This window comes from Arachis hypogaea, chromosome 1 (genome assembly GCF_003086295.3).
Source record: "Arachis hypogaea cultivar Tifrunner chromosome 1, arahy.Tifrunner.gnm2.J5K5, whole genome shotgun sequence".
NCBI lineage: Eukaryota > Viridiplantae > Streptophyta > Magnoliopsida > Fabales > Fabaceae > Arachis > Arachis hypogaea.
The window spans coordinates 43318467-43346019 of record NC_092036.1 but is presented as its reverse complement, the minus strand read 5'-3'; the positions used below and the strand labels follow the sequence as shown (position 1 = coordinate 43346019).

Sequence of the window (27553 nt, the reverse complement as noted above, 5' to 3'; positions counted from 1 at the left end):
TTATTATTATATTTACATAAATATGATCTATTGATCTCTTTAGATAAAGTAAATTAAATGAAAAAATTAACCATAAATAATAATAATAGTAAAAGAATGTCTTGCATACTGAAAAAGAATTCTAAGAGTACCAAAATATGCTATATAAAAAATAATTTAGGAAAAAATATTCAAAAAAATAAACATGGATACAAGAATCATTTGGATAAGTGTGAAGGTTGTGTATTATATTTATCATTATCTTTTTATTCTATGATTTATTGATCTCATTATGTAAAGTAACATAGACAAAAAAAAAATTAACCGTAGAAAATGATAATGATAATCGTTAAAAATTATAACATACTAGAAAAAAAGTACGTAAAGTACTAAAAATATACAATATAAAAAATGTTTCACAAAAAATATCATATAGAATTAACAGGCATGGAAAAATCATTTTTACAATTAAAATTTATGTGTATTAAACTTATTATTAAATTTTTATAACATTATTTTTTGATCTCATTATGTAAAATAAATTAAACGGAAAAATGTCTATAAATAATAATAATAGTAAAAAAAATTTGCATACTATAAAAGAGTATTAAGAGTACCAAAAATGTAATATATAAAAAATTTTTTACAAATAAATGTCCAAAAAAAACATGCCTAAAAGAATAACATAATAATTCGATGTCATTAGTAATTATCTATCTAAAAGTGATTTTAACTAATGTTTTTCAAACAATATTTATTTTATCAAAATCAATTTTATTATAGAGTTGCCAGACATAAATTATGTTGTCACACATTTACTTCAGCCCAAAATCAATTCTATAAAATCACTATTTTTCAAACAACAATTTAACAAACTACAGTCTAAACACACACTATATAGTTGGTATCTTTTTTAATTTAAATAAAACTTTGTCCTTAGCATACAAATTTTTGTATTCAGTTAAACAGGAATTGTCACAACTAATGTTTCATTTGGCCATCGGTGAAACTCTAACCCTAAAGAAGACACGCGTATACCCTTGGGCGAGGGTTAGGAAATTTAGGTTGCGGGTGTGTGGCATTGGGCACGCAAACAATTTCTGCGAGAGATCTTCTCACCATTAAGTGTTCTGAAAACGTTTGGATGCTTATGGTTCGGGTGAAAATCCAGAAGAGCCCATGCTTCAGGTTTCTCTGTCCCCTTCCATGTGATGGCCAAATCAGAAAATTGTCGCTTTTTGCGTTGTATTGCAGAAATATGGATAAAAGTACACTCCTTATTTACGATGGATGTCCCTCTCATGAAAATGGGGCACGCGATCGTTGTATGTCCCTTTTGCATTGCCTCGGTACCTGCACGCCGAAAGTAGAATGATCCGAAAGAAATATGCCAGGTGAAGTTGCAGAGGTGATCCCCATTGTTGATCAGGTATGTCTGGCTTCTGTGCCAAGATCATCATGACCACTGAGTACATTGGTTGATGTGATGGTTCAGGGTTGCAGGTGAAAGTTGAAAATTGCGCCTATGGTGGAAATAACTTTTTTTTTTCGGCACAATTGATCAAGTGGATTAGGTCCAACCATAAGTGTTACATAGTAGCGATGGAGTCATTTGACTTCCTTAACGTGTCATGTGGTTGCAAATTGAGAAAGGAATTTTTTTTACATTATTCTAGTTGGTGTACCTAAGCAAGGAGTCCGAGTATACAAATGGAAAGAGTAAGATGTTCGATGCTTGGGGTTATTTGCAAATTCGCACGTGGGGAGATACTTGGGAAGGCACAGGGAAGTCTTTAGCAGGTTCTCGTTCTCTCTCCACACCATCTAGATATAAGGTCATCCCTAAATCACATTGGATCACAATCCACTTAGTTGTACAATCAGTCTCCTTTCAAAAAATTGCTGAACACTTTGGTGTTTAGTTGCAGCATTAATTTGTTGAAAGGGTGCCTCAATGTCAATGACAGACTAAGGGGGGACGTTAATTGAATCAAAGGGGGCTAACAAGGACGATGGGTAAGCAGTTACTTTCACGAATACCCAAAAAATTTTCTAGCTGTTTATTTCAAAGTCGTTGCCCCAATACGTGCGTGAGGTGGGCCATTTAAATGTTTGTTGAGGAGTAATTGGTTCCCGGAGCTAACATGGTATTTCGTCATGCAGGGTCGAACCGTCTTTGAATGTGACGCCATTACCTAGCTTGGTGGCGGTGGCCGATGACACCACCTTGAACTTGGGTTTGTCTATTGATGTCGTAAGTAATCGAATGACTTAGTTTTAAATTCACATTGCAGTTGTTAATTGTCTATCCGAGAGTGTTGGTGTCATCTTGGGTCAGGCGATTGCACCATTCATCACGGTGGTAGTCGACCTGGAGGGACTTGTCGAGGGAGAGAATATGCTCCTGAAGCGCATAGTTAATATTATGTAGGCAAGTTGCAATCCCTTCCCAAATCTTTCATCAAATGCTTGTACCATATCTTCAACTAAGCATGTAGTGTGGCTGGGACTGGCATAATCCAGCTAAATATTTTCATTGTACAAAGATGAATCGTTTTTGTTGCAACTACAGTTCATGAGGTGTTCCTGTTTCTGGAAGCTTACTGACAATGTAAAAACCCTATATAATGAACCCAACCAAGTCAGCCATCCTCACTATAGCACTTTTAACACAAGTAAAACAGTGAAAATATTCGGCGTACCCAACACTAGTAATAATGACACATGTTTGCCTTGTTGCAGCATTTAATTGAAAAATAAATTTTTATGTCATAACGACTAATGAGTGTGTTCCTGTTACGTTGTGGGTAATTGTAGCGAGTGGAAGCCATGGTGGTCGAAGGTGATAGGAGGTTAATTGACATTGCTAGGCGGGTAGAGCGTAGTCAATCATCATTGGATTATCTGAAGTAGATGCTCATTGCCAAGGAAGTATGCAGCAGTGAGGTATGGATGCAAACATTGTCTGCTACTCTGGCCGGGAATAGCAATGTCACTAGCACGGCTGTGGGTCTATCTGAACTACTTAGGCTTACTGCACAACTGAGTTATGCACCTCCCGGACCAGACGCAGAGGGCGAACGTGGAGGCTATACCCACCTGATTAGCCAAACCAAAAAGGGTAAGGGCCAGCTTGATTCCAAAGTGTGTGGGCTGTTAGACGTAATAGTCCCAAATTCTCCTGGCCATGACAATGATGTCATCATCAACGAATCCCTCTTTACTCCTCGGTCACGTGCCCAGAGCACCGCTGCTTGATGGGGGAAAAATCGTCGGTAAAGAATTTCACAAAAATAGTCGCGTTGCAAGTTTAGATCTAAACTGAGAGTTAAACCTCAATCAAATTTAATTTGTTTGTCACTAAAGCAAACCCAAGAAAATTAACCAAAGTATTAAACCTCGGGTCGTCTCTCAAGGAATTGCAGGGAAGTGTACTTATAATTGGTTATGAGATTATATCTTTTTGGGTTTTTAATTGTTGAACAAGGAATGTAAATGACAAGAAGATAAACTAATAATTAAGAAAAGTCCTAGCAAGGATTGATAATTAGAATTCCTATCCCTATTATCATAGTCACTTGTGATGGTAATTGCCTTTTGTTATCACTTAGTTAACCTCTAACAATGAAGAAAAGTCAAGTGAGTAAAGTTAACTTAAGTTCACAAGTCCTAGTCAAAGACTAGCATTAGTGAAGCTCAAGCCGACTAGCAAGTTTCAATCACCAACCAACAAGAGACTTTGACAATTCAAGAGTCTCTAATTACTCAATCTAAGCTAAGAACATAAAAAGCTAATTTGAAATCCAACCAAGCATTTTATCAAACACTTGGTGGACACAAAATAAAAGCATAGAAAAGCAAAATCAATGATAACAAATAAAGGAAGAAGCAATAAACATGAAACACCTCAAATTGCATAAAAAGGAAAATCAAATCTAACATGAGAATTCATAAATTGGAAACATGAAGTAATTAACAAGGGAAATAAATAAACTAGAATGCTAGAGCAATTAAAAGTAGAAGAGAAACTAAATTGAAAAAAGATAGAATTCAGCAATTGGAAAGGAATAAAACTAAGACCTAAAACCTAGAGAGAGGAGAGAGCCTCTCTCTCTTTAGAAAAACTACATCTAAAACCAAATGTGTGTATAATGAATTGTGTCTCTACATCTTTTCCACTCTGCAGCCTCTAATTTAGAACTTCGAGCCTGAAACTAGGTCAAAAAGGGGCCCAGAAATCGCCCCAGCGTTTTCTGTGAATTGCTGCACGTGACACTCGTCACGCGCACACGTCGCCCACGCGTACGCATCGCCTACGCGTACGCGTCGATGAGTAAAAATCCTGGTCACGCGTACGCGTCGGTTGTCTGACGCACCAGTCACGCGTACGCGTGCGTATACGTCGCTGCCAGCTTCTGAATTCCTCATTTTCTTGTCTTCCTTCCTTTTTTGCATGCTTCTTTTCCATCCTCTACGCCATTCCTGCCCTGTAATATCTGAAACCACTGAACACATATATCACGGCATCGAATGGGAATAAGAGAGGATTAAAAATAGTGAATTTAAGGTCAAAGAAACATGTTTTTAATCATAGCACAAAATGAGGAAGGAAAATATAAAACATGCAATTTACATGAATAAGTGTGAGAATAATGGGTAAAATCTACTGAAATAAGCATAAGATAAATTGTAAAATTGCGGTTTTTCACTGCTTCTTTGCAAAGTGAGGGGTTTCCTTATTGGTCCATTGTCATGCCTAAAATGGGAGTCAGCCAGGCCCCAATCATAACTGCTCCTGCCCGCACAGAAGGGAATAAACCTTACGTGAGTAAGGGTCGATCCCACGGAGATTGTTGGTATGAAGCAAGCTATGGTCATCTTGTAAATCTCAGTCAAGCGGATAATAAATGGTTATGGAGTTTTCAAATAATAATAATAAATAAACTGAAAATAAAGATATAAATACTTATGTAGATCATCGATGGGAATTTCAGATAGGCGTATGAAGATGCTGTGCTCCTTCTGAATCTCTGCTTTCCTACTGCTTTCACGCGATCCTTCTTACTCCTTTCCATGGCAAGCTGTATGTAGGGCATCACCGTTGTCAATGGCTACACCACATCCTCTCAGTGAAAAAGGTCCAAATGCTCTGTCACGGCACGGCTAATCATCTGTCGGTCCTCGATCATGTTGGAATAGAATCCCTTGGTTCTTTTGCGTTTGTCATCACGCCCAACAATCGCGAGTTTGAAGTTCGTCACAGTCATTCAATCCCGGAATCCTACTCGGAATACCACAGACAAGGTTTAGACTTTCCAGATTCTCATGAATGCCGCCATCAATTCTAGCTTATACCACGAAGACTCTGATCTCACGGAATGGAAGGCTCAGTTTTCAGACGAGGGCAACCATGCGTCGTGCATCAGGAATCCAAGAGATACACACTCTAGCTTTTGCTTGTAGAACGGAAGTGGTTGTCAGGCACGCGTTCATAGGGACGGATGATGATGCGTGTCATGGATCATCACATCCATCTGGTTGAAGTACGAGTAGTATCTTAGAACAGAAATAAGATTGAATTTGAATAAAAGATAGTAGTAATTGCATTAAAACTCGAGGTACAGCAGAGCTCCACACCCTTAATCTATGGTGTGTAGAAACTCCACTGTTGAAATTACATAAGTGATGAAGATTCAGGCATGGCCGAATGGCGAGCCCCCCAAAACGTGATCAATAGTCTCCTAAGATGAATAATGGAATAAAACTGAGAGCAAAGATGTAACGTGGTCAAAAAGACACTGAATACAATAGTAAAATCTCCTATTTATACTAGACTAGCTACTAGGGTTTACAGAAGTAAGTAATTGATGCAGAAATCCACTTCCGGGGCCCACTTGGTGTGTGCTTGGGCTGAGCTTGAGCTTTACACGTGCAGATGCTTCTTTTGGAGTTGAACACCAAGTTGTAACGTGTTTTTGGCGTTCAACTCTGGTTTGTGACGTGTTTCTGGCGTTTGACTCTAGAATGCAACATGGAACTGGCGTTGAGCGCCAGTTTACGTCGTCTAATCTCGAATAAAGTATGAACTATTATATATTGCTTGAAAGCTCTGGATGTCTACTTTCCAACACTGTTGAGAGCGCGCCATTTGGAGTTCTGTAGTTCCAGAAAATCCATTTCGAGTGCAAGGAGGTCAGAATCCAACAGCATCAGCAGTCCTTTGTCAGCCTTTTATCAGAATTTTGTTCAGGTCCCTCAATTTCAGCCAGAAAATACCTGAAATCATAGAAAAACACACAAACTCATAGTAAAGTCCAGAAATGTGAATTTAGCATAAAAACTAATGAAAACATCCCTAAAAGTAGCTAGATTATACAAAAAACTATCTAAAAACAATGCCAAAAAGCGTATAAATTATCCGCTCATCACAACACCAAACTTAAATTGTTGCTTGTCCCCAAGAAACTGAAAATCAAATAGGATAAAAAGAAGAGAATATACTATAAATCCCAAAATATCAATAAATATTAATTCTAATTAGATGAGCGGGACTTGTAGCTTTTTGCTTCTGAACAGTTTTGGCATCTCACTTTCTCCTTTAAAGTTTAGAATGATTGGCATCTCTAGGAACTTAGAATTTCAGATAGTGTTATTGATTCTCTTAGTTAATTTTGTTGATTCTTGAATACAACTACTTTTATGAGTCTTGGCTGTAGCCCTAAGCACTTTGTTTTTCAGTATTACCACCGGATACATAAATGCCACAGACACATAGCTAGGTGAACCTTTTCAGATTGTGACTCAACTTTGCTAAAGTCCCCAGTTAGAGGTGTCCAGAACTCTTAAGCACACTCTTTTTGCTTTGGATCACGACTTTAACCACTCAGTCTCAAGCTTTTCACTTGGACCTGCATGCCACAAGCACATGGTTAGGGACAGCTTGATTTAGCCGCTTATGCCTGGATTTTATTTCCTTGGGCCCTCCTATCCATTGATGCTCAAAGCCTTGGATCCTTTTTACCCTTGCCTTTTTGTTTTAAGGGCTATTGGCTTTTTCTGCTTGCTTTTTCTTTTTCTTTCTAATTTTTTTCACTGCTTTTTCTTGCTTCAAGAATCAATTTTCATGATTTTTCAGATTGTCAATAACATTCTCTTAGTTCATCATTCTTTCAAGAGCCAACAATTTTAACATTCATAAATAACAAGATCAAAATTATGCACTGTTCAAGCATTCATTCGGAAAACAAAAAGTATTGTCACCACATCAATATAATTAAACTAAATTCAAGGATAATTTCAAAATTTATGTACTTCTTGTTCTTTTGAATTAGAAACATTTTTCATTTAAGTGAGGTGAAGGATTCATGGAATTATTCATAGCCTTAAGACATAGTTACTACATGCTAATGATCATGAAGTAGAGACACAAAACATAAACAAACATATAGCATAAATTCAAAAAAAAATAGAAAGAAAATAAGAACAAGGAATGAGTCCACCTTAGTGATGGTGGCGCTTTCTTCTTGAAGAACCAATGATGTCCTTGAGTTCTTCTATGTTTCTTCCTTGCCTTTGTTGCTCCTCCCTCATTGCTCTTTGATCTTCTCTAATTTCATGGAGAATGATGGTGTGCTCTTGATGTTCCACCCTTAATTGATCCATATTGTAACTCAAATCTTCTAGAGAAGTGTTGAGTTGTTCCCAATAGTTGTTGGGAGGAAAGTGTATCCCTTGAGGCATCTCTGGGATTTCTTGGTGATGAGCTTCCTCATGCGTCTCTTGGGTTCCATGAGTGGGCTCTCTTGTTTGCTCCATCCTTTTCTTAGTGATGGGCTTGTCCTCCTCAATGGGGATGTCTCCTTCTATGATGACTCCAGCTGAATAACATAGATGGCAAATAAGATGAGGAAAAGCTAACCTTACCAAGGTAGAGGGCTTTTCGGCTATTTTGTAGAATTCAAGGGAGATGACTTCATGAACTTCTACTTCCTCTCCATTCATGATGCTATGAATCATGATGGCCCGATCCACAGTAACTTCAGATCGGTTGCTAATGGGGATGATGGAGCATTGGATGAACTCCAACCATCCTCTAGCCACAGGCTTGAGGTCTAGTCTTCTTAATTGAACCAGCTTGCCTTTGGAGTCTCTTTTCCATTGAGCTCCTTCAACACATATATCCATAAGGACTTGGTCCAACCTTTGATCAAAGTTGACCCTTCTTGTGTAGGGGTGTGCATCTCCTTGCATCATGGGCAAGTTGAATGCCAACCTCACATTTTTCGGACTAAAATCTAAGTATTTCCCCCGAACCATTGTAAAATAGTTCTTTGGATTCGGGTTCATACTTTGATCATGGTTCCTAGTAATCCATGCATTGGCATAAAACTCTTGAACCATTAAGATTCTGACTTGTTGAATGGGGTTGGTCAGAACTTCCCAACTTCTTCTTTGGATCTCATGTCGGATCTCCGGAAACTGATTTTTCTTGAGCTTGAAAGGGACCTCAGGGATCACCTTCTTCTTGGCCACAACATCATAGAAGTGGTCTTGATGGGCTTTGGAGATGAATCTCTCCATCTCCCATGACTCGGAGGTGGAAGCTTTTGTCTTCCCTTTCCCTTTTTTAGAGGTTTCTCCGGTCTTAGGTGCCATAGGTGGTTATGGAAAAATAAAAAGCTATGTTTTTACCACACCAAACTTAGAATATTGCTCGCCCTCGAGCAAGAGAAAAAAAGAATAGATGAAGAAAAAGAAGATATGAAAGAGAGGGAGATAAGGTTGTGTTTCGGCCAAGGTGGAGAAGAGAGGGTTGTGTTGTGTGAAAATGAAGAAGAATGGAGGGGTATTTATAGTGGAGGGAGAGGGGTTAAGTTTCGGCCATATTGGGTGGGTTGGGTGGGAAAAGAGATTTTGAATTTTGAAGGTAGGTGGGGTTTATGGGGAAGAATGGAAGGATGTGAGTGGTGAAGGGGGTAATTGGAAAGAGAGATTGAGGTGATTGGTGAAGGGTTTTTGGGAAAGAGTGTTTATGGGGAAGAGAGTTTGAATGTGAAGAAGAGGAGAGAAGGTGAGTTGAGGTAGGTGGGGATTCTATGGGGTCCACAGATCCTGAGTTGATCCTATGGGGTCCATAGATCCTGAGGTGTCAAGGATTTATATCCCTGCATCAATTAGGCATGTAAAATGCCTTTGCATACAATTTTGGCGTTTAAACGCCGAAGTGATGCTTATGTTGGGCGTTCAATGCCCAATTGCAGCATGTTTCTGGCGTTGAACACCAGTTCCATGCTTGTTTCTGGCGTTCAGCGCCAGCTCTCCTCAGGGTATATTCCTGGCGTTCAAACGCCAGGATGCTGCTTGTTTCTGGCGTTCAACGCCAGATCCATGCTCTGTTCTGGCGTTGAACGCCAGCCAGATGCTCCTTACTGGCGTTTGAATGCCAGTAAGTCCTTCCTCCAGGGTGTGATTTTTTTCTGCTGTTTTTGATTCTGTTTTTAATTTTAGTATTTTTTTCGTGACTCCACATGATCATGAACCTAATAAAACATTAAAGAACAATAAAATAAAAATAAAATTAGATAAATAAAAATTGGGTTGCCTCCCAATAAGTGCTTCTTTAATGTCAATAGCTTGACAATAGGCTCTCATGGAGCCACACAGGTAATCAGGTCAATGTTGTAGACTCCCAACACCAAACTTAGAGTTTGGATGTGGGGATTCAACACCAAACTTAGAGTTTGGCTGAGGCCTCTCAACACTAAACTTAGAGTTTGATTGTGGGGGCTTTGTTTGACTCTGTACTGAGAGAAGCTTTTCATGCTTCCTCTCCATTGTTAAAGAAAAAGATCCTTGAGCATTAAACACAAGGTTGTCCACATTCAATTAAAGGACTAATTCTCCTCTGTTAACATCTATCACAGCTCCTGCTGTGGCTAGGAAAGGTCTTCCAAGGATGATGCATTCATCCTCCTCCTTCCTAGTATCTAAGATTATGAAATTAGCAGGGATGTAAAGGCCTTCAACCTTTACCAACACGTCCTCTACCAATCCATAAGCTTGTCTTACTGACTTGTCTGCCATTTGTAATGAAAATATGGTAGGCTGTACCTCAATGATCCCCAGCTTCTCCATTACAGAGAGTGGCATAAGATTTATGCCTGACCCCAGGTCACACAGAGCTCTTTCAAAGATCATGGTGCCTATGGTGCAGGGTATTATGAATTTACCAGGATCTTGTTTCTTTTGAGGTAAAGTTTGCTGAACCCATGTATCTAGTTCACCAATGAGCAAGGGAGGTTCACCGTCCCAAGTCTCATTACCAAACAACTTGGCATTCAGCTTCATGATAGCTCCTAGATATTGAGCAACTTGCTCTCTAGTTACATCTTCATCCTCTTCAGAGGAAGAATAGTCTTCAGAGCTCATGAATGGCAGAAGGAGGTTTAGTGGAATCTCTATGGTCTCTATATGAGCCTCAGATTCCTTTGGATCCTCAATAGGGAACTCCTTCTTGCTTGAGAGACGTCCCACGAGGTCTTCCTCATTGGGATTCACGTCCTCTTCTTCCTCCCTAGGTTCGGCCATTTTGATTATGTCAATGGCCTTGCACTCTCTTTTTGGATTCTCTTCAGTATTGCTTGGGAGAGTACTAGGAGGAGTTTCAGTTACTTTCTTACTCAGCTGGCCCACTTGTGCCTCTAAATTTCTGATTGAAGACCTTGTCTCACTTATGAAACTTAAAGTGGCCTTAGACAGATCAGAGACTAAATTTGCTAAGTTAGAGGTACTCTGCTCAGAATTCTCTGTCTGTTGCTGAGAAGATGACGGATAAGGCTTGATATTGCTGAGCCTATTTCTTCCACCATTATTAAAGCCTTGTTGGGGCTTTTGTTGATCCTTCCATGAGAAATTTGGATGATTTCTCCATGATGAATTATAGGTGTTTCCATAAGGTTCATCGATGTAATTTACCTCTGCCATTGTAGGATTCTCAGGATCATAAGCTTCTACTTCAGAAGATGCCTCGTTAGTACTGTTGGATGCATTTTGCCATCCATTCAGACTTTGAGAAATCATGTTGACTTGCTGAGTCAACATTTTGTTCTGAGCCAATATGGCATTAAGAGCATCAATTTCAAGAACTCCCTTTCTTTGAGGCGTCCCATTATTCACGGAATTCCTCTCAGAAGTGTACATGAACTGGTTATTTGCAACCATGTCAATAAGTTCTTGAGCTTCTACAGGCATTTTCTTTAGGTGAATGGATCCACCTGTAGAATGGTCTAGTGACATCTTAGAGAACTCAGATAGACCATAATAGAATATATCTATCATGGTCCATTCTGAAAACATGTCAGAAGGACATCTTTTGGTCATCTGCTTGTATCTTTCCCCAGCTTCATTGAGGGATTCACCATCTTTTTGTTTGAAGGTCTGAACATCCACTCTAAGCTTGCTCAGCTTTTGAGGAGGAAAGAACTTAGCCAAGAAGGCCATGACCAGCTTATCCCAGGAGTCCAGGCTATCTTTAGGTTGAGAGTCCAACCATGTTCTAGCTCTGTCTCTTACAGTAAAAGGGAAAAGTATGAGCCTGTAGACTTCAGGATCTACTCCATTAGTCTTAATAGTCTCACAGATCTGCAAGAACTCAGTCAAGAACTAGTAGGGATCTTCTGATGAAAGTCCATAAAACTTGCAGTTCTGTTGCATTAGAGCAACTAATTGAGGTTTCAGCTCAAAATTGTTTGCTCCAATTGCAGGAATTGAGATGATTCTTCCATCAAACTTGGACATAGGTGCAGTATAATCACCATGCATCCTTCTTGCATTATTGTTGTTGGGTTTGGCTGCCATCTCCTTTTCTTGTTCGAAAATTTCAGCAAGGTTGTCTCTGGATTGTTGTAATTTAGCTTCTCTTAGTTTCCTCTTCAGAGTCCTTTCAGGTTCTGGATCAGCTTCAATAAGAATGCCTTTTTCCTTGTTTCCTGCTCATATGAAGGAGAAGAGAACAGAAAAAGAAGAGGAATCCTCTATGTCATAGTAAAGAGGTTCCTTATTGTTAGTAGAAGAAGAAAGGGAATAAAGAAAGGAGAATCCAAACACAAGGGTGAGGATAGGGGCAGTGATTTGAGATGAAGAGAAGTGTTAGTAAATGAATAAATAAATAAGATGAGAGACAAAAGTTTTCGAAAATAAATTTGAAAAGGAGTTAATGATTTTCGAAAATTAAGATATGAAATAAAATTAAAATTAAAATTTAAAATAATTAATTAATTAAAAAGAATTTTTGAAAAAGAGGGAGGTATTTTCAAAAATTAGACAGGGAAGAGTAGTTAGGTGGTTTTGAAAAAGATAAGAAACAAACAAAAAGTCAAATAGTTAGTTGAAAAAGATTTGAAAATTAATTTTGAAAAGATAAGAAGATAAGAAGTTAGAAAAGATATTTTAAAATCAAATTTTTGAAAAAGATAAAATTTTGAAAAAGATATTATAAAAAGATATGATTAAAAATTAAAATTGATTACTTTACTAACAAGAAACTAAAAGATAAGATTTTAGAATTTAAAGATTGAACCTTTCTTAACAAGAAAGTACAAACTTCAAATTTTTTTGAATCAATCATATTAATTGTTAGCATAATTTTCGAAAATAAAGATAAAACTAAAAAAAAAAGATTTTTGAAAAATATTTTAAAGGATTTTAATTTTTGAAAAAGATTTAAAAAGATAAGATTTTTAAAATTTGAAAATTTCACTTGACTTACAGGAAACAACTAATTTTAAAAATTTTTGACTAAGTCAACCTAAATTTTTGAAATTTTGAGAGAAAAAAGGAAAAGATATTTATTTTTTTATTTTTGAATTTTTAATTATGAGAGAGAAAAACATAAAAAATGACTCACAATATGAAAATTATGAATCAAAACACATAATGCATGCAAGAACACTATGAATGCCAAGATGAACACCAAGAACACTTTGAAGATCATGATGAACATTAAGAACATATTTTTGAAAAATTTTTGATGAAAAGAAAACATGCAAGACACCAAACTTAGAAATCTTTAATGTTTAGACACTATGAATGCAAAAATGCATGTGAAAAATAACAAAGAACACAAAACAAGAAAACATCAAGATCAAACAAGTAGACTTACCAAGAACAATTTGAAGATCATGAAGAACACTATGAATGGATTTTCGAAAAATGAATAAATTTTTAGAAAAATGCTATTGACACCAAACTTAAAGGTTGACTCAAGACTCAAACAAGAAACACAAAATATTTTTGACTTTTTTATGATTTTATTATTTTTTTGTATTTTATTTTATATTTTTCGAAAAACATATAGGAAAGGAAAGTAATGAATCCAAAGTCCTCAATCAAAATCCTGTGAATTAGACATGGCTTAATAGCCAGCCAAGCTAAAACATGTTATATGAAACTCTATAATTCATTCTTGAAAGCTCTGAAAATTTTCGAAAATAGGTGATAAATTTTTTTTGAAAGATTTTTGAAAAAATTTTTTGAAAATAAAACAAAAAAAGAAAATTACCTAATCTGAGCAACAAGATGAACCGTCAGTTGTCCAAACTCGAACATTCCCTGGCAACGGCGCCAAAAACTTGGTGGACGAAATTGTGATTCATACTTAAATTGTTGTTCGAAATTGATTCCCCAGTAATGGCCCCAAAAACTTGGTGCTCAATACCGTAGTCTAAACATAATTTCACAACTTCGCTCAACTAACCAGCAAGTGTACTGGGTCGTCCAAGTAACCTTACGTGAGTAAGGGTCGATCCCACGGAGATTGTTGGTATGAAGCAAGCTATGGTCATCTTGTAAATCTCAATCAGGCGGATAATAAATGGTTATGGAGTTTTCGAATAATAATAATAAATAAACTGAAAATAAAGATAGAAATACTTATGTAGATCGTCGATGGGAATTTCAGATAGGCGTATGAAGATGATGTGCTCCTTCTGAATCTCTGCTTTCCTACTGCCTTCATCTGATCCTTCTTACTCCTTTCCATGGCAAGCTGTATGTAGGGCATCACCGTTGTCAATGGCTACATCCCATCCTCTCAGTGAAAAAAGTCCAAATGCTTTGTCACGGCACGGCTAATCATCTGTCAGTTCTCGATCATATTGGAATAGAATCCCTTGATTCTTTTGCGTTTGTCATCACGCCCAAGAATCGCGAGTTTGAAGCTCGTCACAGTCATTCAATCCCGGAATCCTACTCGAAATACCACAGACAAGGTTTAGACTTTTCGAATTCTCATGAATGTCGCCATCAATTCTAGCTTATATCACGAAGACTCTGATCTCATGGAATAGAAGGCTCGGTTGTCAGGTGAGGGCAACCATGCGTCGTGCATCAGGAATCCAAGAGATACACACTCTAGCTTTCGCTTGTAGAACGGAGGGGTTGTCAGGCACGCGTTCATAGGGATGGATGATGATGAGTGTCACGGATCATCACATCCATCAGGTTGAAGTACGAGTAGTATCTTAGAACAGAAATAAGATTGAATTTGAGTAAAAGATAGTAGTAATTGCATTAAAACTCAAGGTACAACAGAGCTCCACACCCTTAATCTTTGGTGTGTAAAAACTCCACCGTTGAAAATATATAAGTGATGAAGGTTCAAGCATGGCCGAATGACCAGGCCCCCAAAACATGATCAATAGTCTCCTAAGATGAATAATGGAATAAAACCGAGACCAAAGATGTAACGTGGTCAAAAAGACACTGAATACAATAGTAAAATGTCCTATTTATACTAGACTAGCTACTAGGGTTTACAGAAGCAAGTAATTGATGCAGAAATCCACTTCCGGGGCCCACTTGGTGTGTGCTTGGGCTGAGCTTGAGCTTTACACGTGCAGATGCTTCTTTTGGAGTTGAACACCAAGTTGTAACGTGTTTTTGGCGTTCAACTCTGGTTTGTGACGTGTTTCTGGCGTTTGACTCTAGAATGCAACATGGAACTGGCGTTGAGCGCCAGTTTACGTCATGTAATCTCGAATAAAGTATGAACTATTATATATTGCTTGAAAGCTATGGATGTCTACTTTCCAACACTATTGAGAGCGCGCCATTTGGAGTTCTGTAGTTCCAGAAAATCCATTTCGAGTGCAAGGAGGTCAGAATTCATCAGCATCAGCAGTCCTTTGTCAGCCTTTTATCAGAATTTTGTTCAGGTCCCTCAATTTCAGCCAGAAAATACCTGAAATCATAGAAAAACACACAAACTCATAGTAAAGTCCAGAAATGTGAATTTAGCATAAAAACTAATGAAAACATCCCTAAAAGTAGCTAGATTATACTAAAAACTATCTAAAAATAATGTCAAAAAGCGTATAAATTATCCGCTCATCAATACTCTACAAATTTCATGCTCAAGTGTCTTTGTATTAACAAGTCATGCACAGCTTCCAACTGTCTCCCAAGTGGACACCACAAGTCAAGTCTGTAACTTATTTAGCTCAGAACTCATTCGGCAAGGACCATCTAAGATCCCAAAGATGGAGGCAGGTGACATTGCATGGAGGATCCCATCACCGACGACGTGCAATATGTCACAGACACCCCCTGTAGCAAATGAAACTCTTGGAGTTGGGGCTTTTAAGCCTATACCCAGGCCATGGTCACGGAACACACTGACAAGAAACATGGAGTCCCCAACAATGCTAATTTCGCTGGCAAGTTCATTTTCTAAATATAACTAACTGATGTTGTTTCATGTATGATTTAAAAATCTAACTGGCGCATTAAGACGCCAACTTCATGTGTAGGGCTACGAGATGGAGTTTCGGCCGACGATCATCATGTCACTCTCATACGACGAGACTGTCATGGTTGCCTACATATTCAAAAAGTCCAAGTCCAAAGAAAATTACGAGTAAGTTTTGGTTGTTTTGTAAGTGTTCAATGCTTTGGTACAAAATGGGGATTCCACGGGTTGTGACAAGTTTGGTTGTTAACTGGTCAGAGAGATGCTGTACAAGTGCCTTGAATTACAGATGCCTTGAGGGATGTTCTTGTCTGTATGCCCTAGATACGTTCCTCACGTAAATGTGAGTGTTCTCCAATCATACAATTTTATTTGGAGTCCCGACATATCAGCAGTTCATTCCACATGCATAATGTAACTACTTTTTTGTCTTAGCAGATAGTGAACACCATTGCGTGGCTTGCCTCACTTAGAGCACATCGAATCAAGCCTGTGCGTGACTGGTTTTTTCCTTCCTCATTTGCAGACCACATCCTCCTCCTAAAATAGGTAAAGGCAATCCTTCAGACTTATCTGGGCTGACGGATGCCAGAAACAAATGAACTGGAGCATGTAAGGGCCAACAGTTTTGAGATATGTAATCACAATGTAATGTCTATTTTTTAACTGGTATGAGGAGTACGTAAAGTAACTTCACTTTATACTACACCAGTGTTCATGCCGATATTGGAGCCTTCTCATAGCTGGTACATGATGGTCCTTGATGTTAAAAAAGGTAAGGTGTTAGCGGTTGACATTTGCAGGATTTCTGAGAACATGGCCAGAAGAGAGTGAATCATGAGGACTATAGTGAGTTATTGTTGTCTGCCTGGAAAACCAATGTTTAGCTGCAACGCATTTCATTACTGTTGGTAACCGACACGATCATTTTGGTATTCATATGTCTGTCTCCTTCTTGCAGCTTGTCGTGCTTGGCCAGATATTTAGACTTGATAAGAACTTGCCAAGTTTCCTTGTGATCTCTCCGGATCCTACTACTTGGGGGGGGGGGCATAGAATACCCACCCACGATTCCATTCTGTCCAGACAGCTATGAAAACTTTCCTACCATAAATCTGCAATTTTAATTTTATTTTCAGTTTGCTTTACTGGCCGCTGCTTGAGATTTTCTTCTGGAACATTTTTTCTTTCACTTTCAAGGATGATGATACTCCAATTTGGTGCCTCTATTGGCTACAATATGATGGCAACTTCAACCCTACATTACTTCCAAAGAAGGTAAAAATGCCATTATCTTTCAAACTTTCGTTAGCTTCATAACATTTAACATGTTGACCCATTAGCTACCACCAGCTTATCTAGCACTAACACTCCCTTTTGAGTGTCTAGCTTAATGAAGGTAAAGTTAAAATAAAGATTGCAACAAACATTGTGAATTCAAAAACCAATCAGAACAAGCTAGAAGTCAAAGTCAACAGTGAAATGGCGTGGCGCGAACTTCTTATCACTGTTGCCTAGCTTGCGCCGTCGCAACTTAAGTCTCTGTCTTTTTGGCATGGCATAAATCTTCCCAATCTCAGAAGCCATGACAAGTTATGTCACCTTTCCTTCCATTTGTTTTGTTAAGCATGTATGCGTTATCCTCGACTCCTTGAGTCCGAGACAGCTGAAGTGGCTCCGATGCCGCATATGTCTTATTATCTACATGCCTTGTTAACGTAATTAGGAACAAGTTTGATTGTTGTTGTTGTGTTTTATGGAGAAGCGTGGTCCCGCTTGTGAGCAGGAGCACACAATCCACATTTACCTTTTGTATGGGTTGTGTCAATGTGAATGAATGCAAGCATGGGTCTTTGAATTTAGTCCAACTCTGTGATTTTTGACGAAATACATGTGCATAGCTTACTTAACTAACGATGCCCAAGTAACATGGACTCATGTGTAAGGCTATTTAATTTATCAACATATTTTTCCACTTTCCATTGTAACTGGTTGACCCATATTAGTAGAGCGCGAATTCATTACTCCTATAGTAATTTAGGCAAAATATACCCATATATCAAATTGCACAAAAATTAAAATGACAACCAAAAAAATACATGTGTTAGATTAATCCGATCGTGAAAGTTGATTAATAACTTTTTAAAATATTTACTAAAATGAATTTTTTGTTCACAAATTAAAATCTGAATAACATATTTAATGACAAGAAAATCTCTGAATATTAGAATTAATATTTGCAGTTTGACAAAAAATATATAGATTTTACTAAAAAGTTCAGAAATATTACTTATACTTGTTTTCTCCTACATGCATTAATTTCTAACTTTGACAACACGTACTACTTCTAACCATTATTGGTACATGTATAATCTATCTTCAAGAAACGTGAAGGAAGAATCCTTACAAATTTTGGACTTGTATCTTACTCGGTCAAAACAACTTCAAAATCAAAATTAATTTGTAATTTGAATCTTTGGGGAATACATTAAAAGAGTTATACAGAGTAATATGTTTGAGGAAATGTACGATATGTCAAGTAAGTCAACGTAAAAGACATGTTACACTGTTGTGGATCATTAATAATATTTCTTGGCATGTTACCTAATTGGACGATAGAAGAGAAAATGTATCGTTCGATCTACCAAAAAGATAAAGGCATTTTATAGTAAAAATTCTTAGTACTTGTCATCTCAAATCTCTGACCTTTTTGATGGAGCAACATCTTGTAGAGATAATAAAATAGAGCACAAAGAGATTCCATTAAGATGAGTGGCTTAGAAGTTTGGTATAGTGTTCCATTTCTAACAATCCTACTCATGTACAATTTCTCCAACAGTTTTTAGTATTCTTTTTTTTTTCTTTTAGGCCAACATATTTATCAATTTATTTAATTTTCTTATAACCAGAATCAATTCTAGGTTCCTATACATACATTTTACTTGTGTATAGTATGGCATTGTTATATGCAATGTCTTTATATGATATATATCCGAAATATGTTGTTATTTATTTTTTCTTATTTTGTCTATTAATTTTACAATTTATTTCTTTAATCATTCATGTAATTAACTCAGATATAAAAAGATATGAACATGTATATATTATGTCACAAACCCACAATTCAGACGTAATGTCGAACATAGTTAAAATTGCACAAATCACATCTTCTCTTATCCTTGTTTTTCTCCATTTTCATTCTTTTTTAATCTTCTTTTTTTTCCTATTCCTTTCCACCATGAAATTATAAATGTTAATCAATGAATTGGTATTTTCGTCATGGGAGCTGAAAAGACCACAGTATCCTTAAAGACATTAAAATTCTTCAAACACAGCAAGAAGCAAGACATTAAAAGGGTCATGTAAAAAATATCGTCATTGAACCCTAATCATTATCCTGTTGCTACTCCCTTAAATTTTAGAGAGTTAAACCAGAAATTTTAAAAGATCCAAAAAAGCCACCGCACATGACCAGACACCCTCCAAGTACCCTCTATCAGAGTCCATATGTATGACACACAAACTGGTATTTCTCAAGCACATTTTAACAGTTTTCAAAAAAGATAACATAACAATAGTCCATAACATGATTCATAGCTTCGACATATACTAACAGTCCATAACGTGATTCATAAATTCATTCGGGTACAAATTAACTACACACTCCTGACTATCATCTACTCATGAAGAACCATACATCCCTCCTGACTATCACAAGTGGCTTGCGAACATTGCAATTGCTCAAAATCAGAAATACTTGGGATAGGTTTCCGAAAGGTTGCATGTCCTTTTTTGTGACCTTGTCTGCTCTGGCGGACCATCTGCCTGCAACATTAACAACATGTATGCATGGATATACGACGTTGATCTTTTAACCAACGCACATCATAATGAAAACTAGCTCACTACCCAGAGACACATCATACTATCGCTAACAATACTTATTGCCAAAATGGAAACAACACATTCCCAAAGTTGTAACTCAATGCTTATCCGCTAATGCTAATCATACCATGATACAATTAATTGGTCTTATCCGAAAACATAATACAATTAAATGGTCTAACCGGAACTGGTTGGGCACTAATGCCTGCCTCTGGATGAAGTCTACGGTCAGTTATCCCTGATGCAATACACCTGGGCTCCTAGTCCTTCGATGGCCCAATATTCCGCATCTGCGGCATTTCCGTCGCTTCCTACCGGTTGATGGAGATGCTTAATTGCCACGTTCTGTTCCCTTGGTTCTCACACGAACCGGATCCTTAACGCCTCCTCCCTGCGGTTCATTTGACACGGGATTGTCTCCTCGAAGTCCATACTTCATTTCCAAAAACAACGTGTCATTCCCCACCTTTTGCGAAATGGATTTGAAGTCCTCGTTGCTCACGCAGGCAAGACTTCCGAGCTTCTTGCACAACTGTGAGAATGCACCCAATCTAGTACGGTAGATTGTCAACAGTTCCCCAGACGGACACAGGCACTTCTCTAGATCCATGCCAATCTTTGCTGTCTTCGACCACCGTCGCAGCACGAGGGTATCGGGAATAACCACAACATCAAGCTGCACCAAAACAGCTAGTATATGTACATATGGGAGTCCGAAGGATTCCATTCTCAAACAGGAGCACGTGAAGGTGTTCGTTGTATTCTCGTGCTTAACCTGCCATGCCATTTCTGGTTTGCGATACTTCTGGACATTGAAAGTTTGGCCACCTTCTATCTCAACACAAGCATTTATCCTCACCCGCATACACCATTTTAGCGACTCACGATATCTCCAAAACATCTCCCGCGTGAATTATGTGGCACTAGACTTCTCTAACTCTGTGAACTGAGTTTGCAAGATCAGAGTCCCGTAGCACGATCAAAATTCTAACTCATCCTCATTGTCTCTAAGAAAATCCACACACCTCTGGAAGTTTGTCACAAATTCAATTACTCCATACCTACTTTTCACAAACCGTCCTAGTTTGGCCAGTAAAGACTCGCACCGACAAGTTGTTCTATTCCCTACAAAGAATCTTCCTCTAATATAAGCAGTTGCCCATGAATACTTCTTCCTGTACAACTCCTGTACCCATTCAACCTCCCTCATGCCACACTCGTTAAGTATTGCCTCCCATATCACCTTAAATTCATCTGTCTTGATGTCTACCAACATGAAATGTTTAAAAAGTTGTGTGAATCGTGGGTCACAAATACTTGACGTCGCATTCCAAAGAAGATGTCACGCGCACAACCGGTGATGAGCAGTAGGGAAAATTCTTTGAATAGCTATGTGCATTGCTAGATCCCTGTCGGTAATTACCGACTTCGGTGCTTCACCCCCATGCACTCCAAAAATTGTTCAAGCACCCATACATAAGATTCCCGTGACTCGCATTACAGTAACGCTGTGGCAATTACGCACATCTGGTTGTGATGGTTAACCCCAAAAAATACCACTACGGGTAGATTGTATTTGTTCTTCCTGTAGGTCGCATCGAATTCCAGCACATCACTAATTATCCCATAATCATACTGACTGCGCCCATCACTCCAAACAAGTCACACAAGTGTTGTCTAGAACCCAATCTATGCCTCCAAAACATTTTCCCATCAACACGACCAACACCTTCTAGGAACCGAATTGCCGCATTTACATCTCCATCCTGCAATGCTCTTTGTCTCCTTTCCTCATTATACATATCGTACTTCGTAAACGAGACCATGTTGAAGCCACCAAACTGTGCTACAAACGATTCATAGATCTTCGAAATGCTAATTCCTATATCCCGCATGCTGGTTATGTGAGCAATCTCAACCTCTGAAATTTTCCTGTGTGATCTCAAGAAATCAACAAACTTCCCCGGAAGTAGCTCGTGATTGTGCTATGATAAACCCCATTTTTAGGGTTTATCTTGTGTTTAATTTAGAGAATTTTATCAACTTTTTTCATATTTATTCAATGAAATGGCATGGTTTCATGACTTTCTCCTAATTTGTGCTTGAGAGTAAAAACATGCTTTTTAGGCACTTAATTGCTAATTTTAATTTTTCTTTGATTCCACTAGATGCCTTGATGTGTTTGTTAGTGAATTCATGCTGAAAAGGCTAGGAATTGATCAAAGGAGTGAAGAGAAAAGCATACAAAGTGGAGAATTCATGGAAAATCAAGGATTTGGAGTGCATACATCGACGCACACACGTGATAGACGCGCACGCGTGGAGACGAAGTCGCATGGCGATGCGTACGCGTGAGAAGATAATGCCAAGTGACGCGTACGCGTGACCCAAGCATATGCATCGCTGCTCGCACGTGACCTCATTAAAGTGAAAACACTGGGGACGATTTCTGAGCTTCCCAGGCCTAAATCCAACTGATTCCAGAGACTATTTCATGCAGAATTCAAGATGGGTCAAAAGGGAGAGCACTTAGTGTAGTTATTATGAGCCTTTAGTTAGTTTTCTAGAGAGAGAAGCTCCCTCTTCTCTCTAGAATTAGGTTAGAATTAGGTTCATCTCTCTTAGATTTAGGTTTTAATTATTGAATTTCTTCTATTTTGCTACTTTCATGTCTATAAGTACTTTGTTGATCTTTAATTTCAATTAATGTAATTTCATGTTTTATGGCCCTTTATCGCTTAATTGCTTTGTTATTGTTATTTCCTTGCATTTGATAGTGTTAGATTTTACATTTTTTGTCATTTTATTATGCTTTCCTTTTATGCCTTCCAAGTGTATGATAAAATACTTGGTTGGATTTTAGAGTAAATTTTTCTCCTCTTGACTTGAGTTGAGTAATTAGAGATTCTTGAGTTGTCAAACTCTTTTGTTGATTGATAATTGGAAGTTGCTAGTTGACTTGAATGCCACTAAAGCTAGTCTTTCCTTAGGATTTGACTAGGACTTGTGGACTCAAGTTGATTATATCCACTTGACTTTTCTTCATAGTTAGAGGTTAACTAAGTGGAGCAATGGACAATTCTTGTCACAATTGATGATGATAATGAGGATACGACTTCTAATTCTCATTCCTTGTCAAGAGCTTTCTTAGTTATTAGCTTATTTCTTTTGCTATTTACATTTCTTGTCCTTTATTACAAAAACCCCAAAACATTCCTTCATAGCCAATAATAAAGCACTCCCCAGCAATTCCTTTAGAGACGACCGAGGTTTAAATATTTCAGTTTATTTTTATTGGAATTTGTACTTGTGACAAACAAATTAAATTTCGATGTGAGGATTGTTTGTTAGTTTAGAACTATACTTGCAACGAGAATTCTTTGAGAAATTCTTTACCAAAAAAATCTACTCTTCTTGCTCATCAATAAATCGCGAGAGATACCACTTTCCGCTACCATCTTTCCTCTTAATCCTCATCTTGGCCACACAACCACAGCAAGTTACCACTTTATGCTCCCTCTTTCTATCAGTCTTCTCCAACCATTTCTTCTCTCTAAACCCCTCTCTGTTGCAGACAAAAGTGTACCTAATAATCTCCTTGACAATATTTGTTACCTTCTTTCCTTGTCTTGTTGCAAACCCTTTAATGTGCCTATAGTTATTATCGAAACCTTTTGCCTCCTCAGGCGTGTTAAATTCCATTAGAAGAATGTCTTCCGATCTAAGCCCACCAATATCTATATATGCAAGCTACGCCCCCCATTATTGCACTTCAAATCTCCAACCATATCTTCAGCGCAGTGCCCAGGTCAAACAACGCTTCCTGCAAAAAGGTTAACAAAGCCATGATGGCAAAACCAAACATACATTACAAACTTGGCAAAGTATTTGGTGGATCTCTTGTAGAAAGGTCCATCAAATAAAGTTGAGTAAAATATTTGTATGTCAAGAAAAAAAATACTTATTTGATAAACAACTCCTTCTATTTCATGGTTGTAACTCTTAGAATACTCTATTTTATCCACACACTCCACATATTGCAAATGTGACTCAACTTTACTCATCTATTAATATTAATTTAGTTAAATTGTTAAATTGTACACGACACAAAGTTAACGAGAGACTCGTTTATTTATTAATGTTCTCAATTATTTCACATCTTATAGTCATTCTTTTTACATGACTTTGATGTAGGATATAAACAAAAAAAATTTATGATTCATAGATACACAACACATAATTCATAATTTACTGACATAGAATTACACATTATGCTCATGTTATTAAAAAATAAAGGCAAAGTTACCTCTCAAACATGCCTAATAAATATTAAATAAAATAAATTACAAATTATTAACAATAAAGGGTAAGTTACCCTCTCTGACATGTCTAACAATTATTAAATGAAATAAACTACCAATTAATCATAACAAAACATTTTTCTCTGAATTACAGGAGTTATTAACAAAACTCATTTCATAATTTTCAATTTCTTTCAAACTAATTTTTCATTAAAAAGTTCAAAATCCAGACAAACTGAATTAAATTATATCATCATAGTTAATATTAACTCTTAATCTAACATGAAGTTTAATATCTTAACTAATTAATCATGATTCATTTTTTTGCCTAACTACAAGAGTTTTAGAGTAGTTCTATTTTATAATTTTTTTAATTTTTATGTCATAAAAAAGTGTGATTCTAACTTTAATAATATCTATTTGGCAAAAATAATTAACTAATTGAAACTCACGAGTCTAACTCAAGAACCCAACTAAAAAGACTAAGCATTTATTGCAATTAACTTAGTGGCGAGAGGAGAAGAGTCGATCAAACTCAGAGGGAAGCAACACATTCACTCATTCTTTTCTCTCTTTTGGTTTCCATCTTCTATATATGTCTTTCCATGTTTACTTAATTTTCTGCATCTTTTTTTTCCAAAGGCATATCACCCACAACAATGATTGCTCAATTCGCTAACCACCGTAAATTCAGTTCTTCTGGATTTTGAACTTCTTAATAAAAGATCAGTTTCAAGAGAAATGAAAATTATAAAATGAGTTGGATGAAATAACTTGCTTGCAAACTTAACAAGTTCACTCGCAACATATTACTTTGACATCATTCCAACATAATTAACCAACTCATAACCATTCCTCAGTGTCCCTAAACCTTTCTTTAATACCAAAAAAATTGTCATTGCACATTTGCACTAACAAGCACCCTCACCTTCTCCATCTATGAGTCACAAAAATAAAAACACCTATAGCTATGTTACCTTCCCACTAACTACACAGCGGCAATGCCTCATTAAACAACCTAGTTAATAATAAATCCTTACATGTTGCTCACAACTGTATTCTTACACCTCAATACCTCACCATCAACCCTATTCATTCTTGGCCAATTAGAAAAAATCGCATACATACCCCCTCGTCTGCATAATCGGTTTTTGCCTGTGAAAACATCTCCACCATCGCCATGTTCTATTTTCACGGGTCTTCCGCCTTGCTGCTACTCGATGTCATTCTCCACTGGAGTTTCCTTACCTAAAATGGTACCCATCACACAAACTCGATTACTCAACAACTCTAGCGTCACTACTTGTCATTTGCCATGATGCTACCGACCACCAAATCTTCAACCAATTCAAGAAATTCAACACACATATTCATGCTCAACAAATTCAAGAAATTTAATAAATTAAGTTAGACAGATTCATACTAAAAAATTCAACAAACTCAAAAATCCAAAAAATCCAACAAACAGATTCACACTTGACAAATTTAGCTATTCGAGATATTAACCTAAACAGATTTATACTAAAAAATTAAACATATTCAAAAAATTATAGAATTCAACAAATTAAAAAATTTCAAGAAATTCAGCAACCAAATTTATACTCAACAAATTTAGAAATTCAAGAAATTAACCTAAACAGACTCATACTAAAAAATTCAATAAATTCAAAAATTTAAAAATATCAACAACCAGATTCATACTCAACAAACTCAAAAAATTTAAGAAATTAAGAGAGACCACAAGCAATTTGAGACTGTGAATAATAGCAGAAGGCCAGAAACCTTTGGATCTTTATTTCAAGACTATGAAGGCAGTGCTAGTAATGAGGAAGCCAAATCACAACTAACAGAACTAGGTCAGGTATACTAGAATGGTTGGTTAAATTATCAATGATGGATACTCATACTCCCATCCCTTCTCAAGAGTCATGCTCAAATTTAAAATATTTCAACTGTATTAGAAGAAGAGCACCAACTTATCCAACAGAGCAGAGGAGGCAGAAGACAGAGACAAACAACCAGTCTGACAGAGTAGAGGATGCACACGACGGAGAGGACGCTACTACGGTGACGACAAACCGGCGCAAGGAGCCGTGGAGCAAGGATTAGCCACGATGAAGACAAGGGAGCCGCGGTGCAGGTGACGTCGTTGGAGTCGCGCGGTGTTCGTCGATACGAACAACACGACACGGCTGGCTGTGTCGCGGTGATGTGAGGTTAGCTTGCGACTATGGTGTCGCCGTGAGGTGAGGTTAGGGTTACCTTTTGGGGATTAGGATTAAGGGAATGGGAATGGGGGTATTGGGTGTTTCTGTATCTTTTTTTTCCCTTAAAAATCCAATTAAACAAAAAAAACAAACCTTCGAACCGGCTTGGTGATAAAAAAATATTGCCTGTTCTTAGATTTTCATCAAGACCGTACAGTTGACTTGGATTTTTCCCCTCGATCCCAAACCCCCAATTCAAAAGGTAAATTTGGCTTTCATTAGTCCTCCACCGAGGACATTTCTTATCTGGTATAGTACTCTCACAAAAAAAAAACAATTGAGCCCATAAGAGAATGACCATTTCTCTATGATTTCATCATACATATAGCCTAAACAACGTGATGATGGTCCTGTGAAGAAAAAGCCCATCATCTGCAGCTCTGAACATTTTTAGCTATGCTATAGTAGCATATGGGTTGCACTGTGCTAAGTTGTGGAAGCCGCTATTGTTACTGGATTTTCTTGACTTTTTTCTAATGGGTTTGAGGTTTCTTTAGTCATTTATATTTACACTACAAGACAAAAGTCACACCTGCAATTTAATAGTACATGGCATAGAAAATTGCCAATAAAACTTACTGACATATGTGAAAATCTCCCAACCATTTCTATATGTAGCCAAATTGAGTCAACTTTATAAATTTTAAAAAATGCACCTCCCATCTCACGTATTTACACTGCGATTTTTCTTCTTTGCCAAGATAGCGCCACAATGCCACGCCGCTCATCACTCACACATCAGTTGCCACATCTTCTTTTTTTCTTCTTCTAAGTTTTGAATGGTTCTTTTAATTAGTTTTATGTATTTTTTTTCCTTAAGTTTAGATGTATTTTTTATGCATTTTAGATATTTCTTTTTTTACGTTTTGAATAGGTTTGTTTTTTGTTTTGAATGATTTTTTTAAATAGTTTTACATGTTTTTTTAATTTTTAGATATTTTTTTTTCAATATTTTTTGAAGGATCGTTTTATTAGATTTTAAATTTTTTAAAATAATTTTGGATATCTCTTTTCTGTTAGATTTTAAATGTTTCTTTTTGTTACGTTTTGAATATTTTTTTTATTAAGTTTTGAATATTTGTTTTACAATGATTTTGAATGTTTGTTTTTATTTGGGTTTAGATAATTTTTTTTAAGATTTTGAATATTTTTTTCATTTAGTTTTGGATATTTCTCATAATAATTTAAATTTATATTCCTTCCAAAGAGAAAATTAAAAAAAAAAGTCAATTCTTTTTTTTCTTAACGGACTTCCTTTTTTCACCTCACCTTTACTTGGTTAATTAGTAAAGTTGACTTAAGATTCATTTGGTTTGAACTTAGGTTTCCTTTGTGCTTACATGCTTCCTTTGCCATTACGCTATATTATTCTTTAT

At 37.0% G+C, this 27553-nt stretch overlaps 1 long non-coding RNA gene across 2 annotated transcripts; it reads right to left on the bottom strand.

Moving 5' to 3' along the window:
* Nucleotides 1-22879: 22879 nt before the first annotated feature.
* Nucleotides 22880-26652, bottom strand: LOC112803126 (uncharacterized). 2 transcript variants are annotated; one of them, XR_011862906.1, is made up of 3 exons: nucleotides 25887-26612; nucleotides 25039-25158; nucleotides 22880-23432 (listed from the first exon to the last, which is right to left on the bottom strand). It is a non-coding gene; the product is annotated as an uncharacterized lncRNA (long non-coding RNA). The 2 variants fall into 2 exon arrangements; XR_003202649.3 differs by lacking the exon at nucleotides 22880-23432 and having other exon boundaries at nucleotides 24641-25158; nucleotides 25887-26652.
* Between the last annotated feature and the right edge of the window lie 901 nt (nucleotides 26653-27553).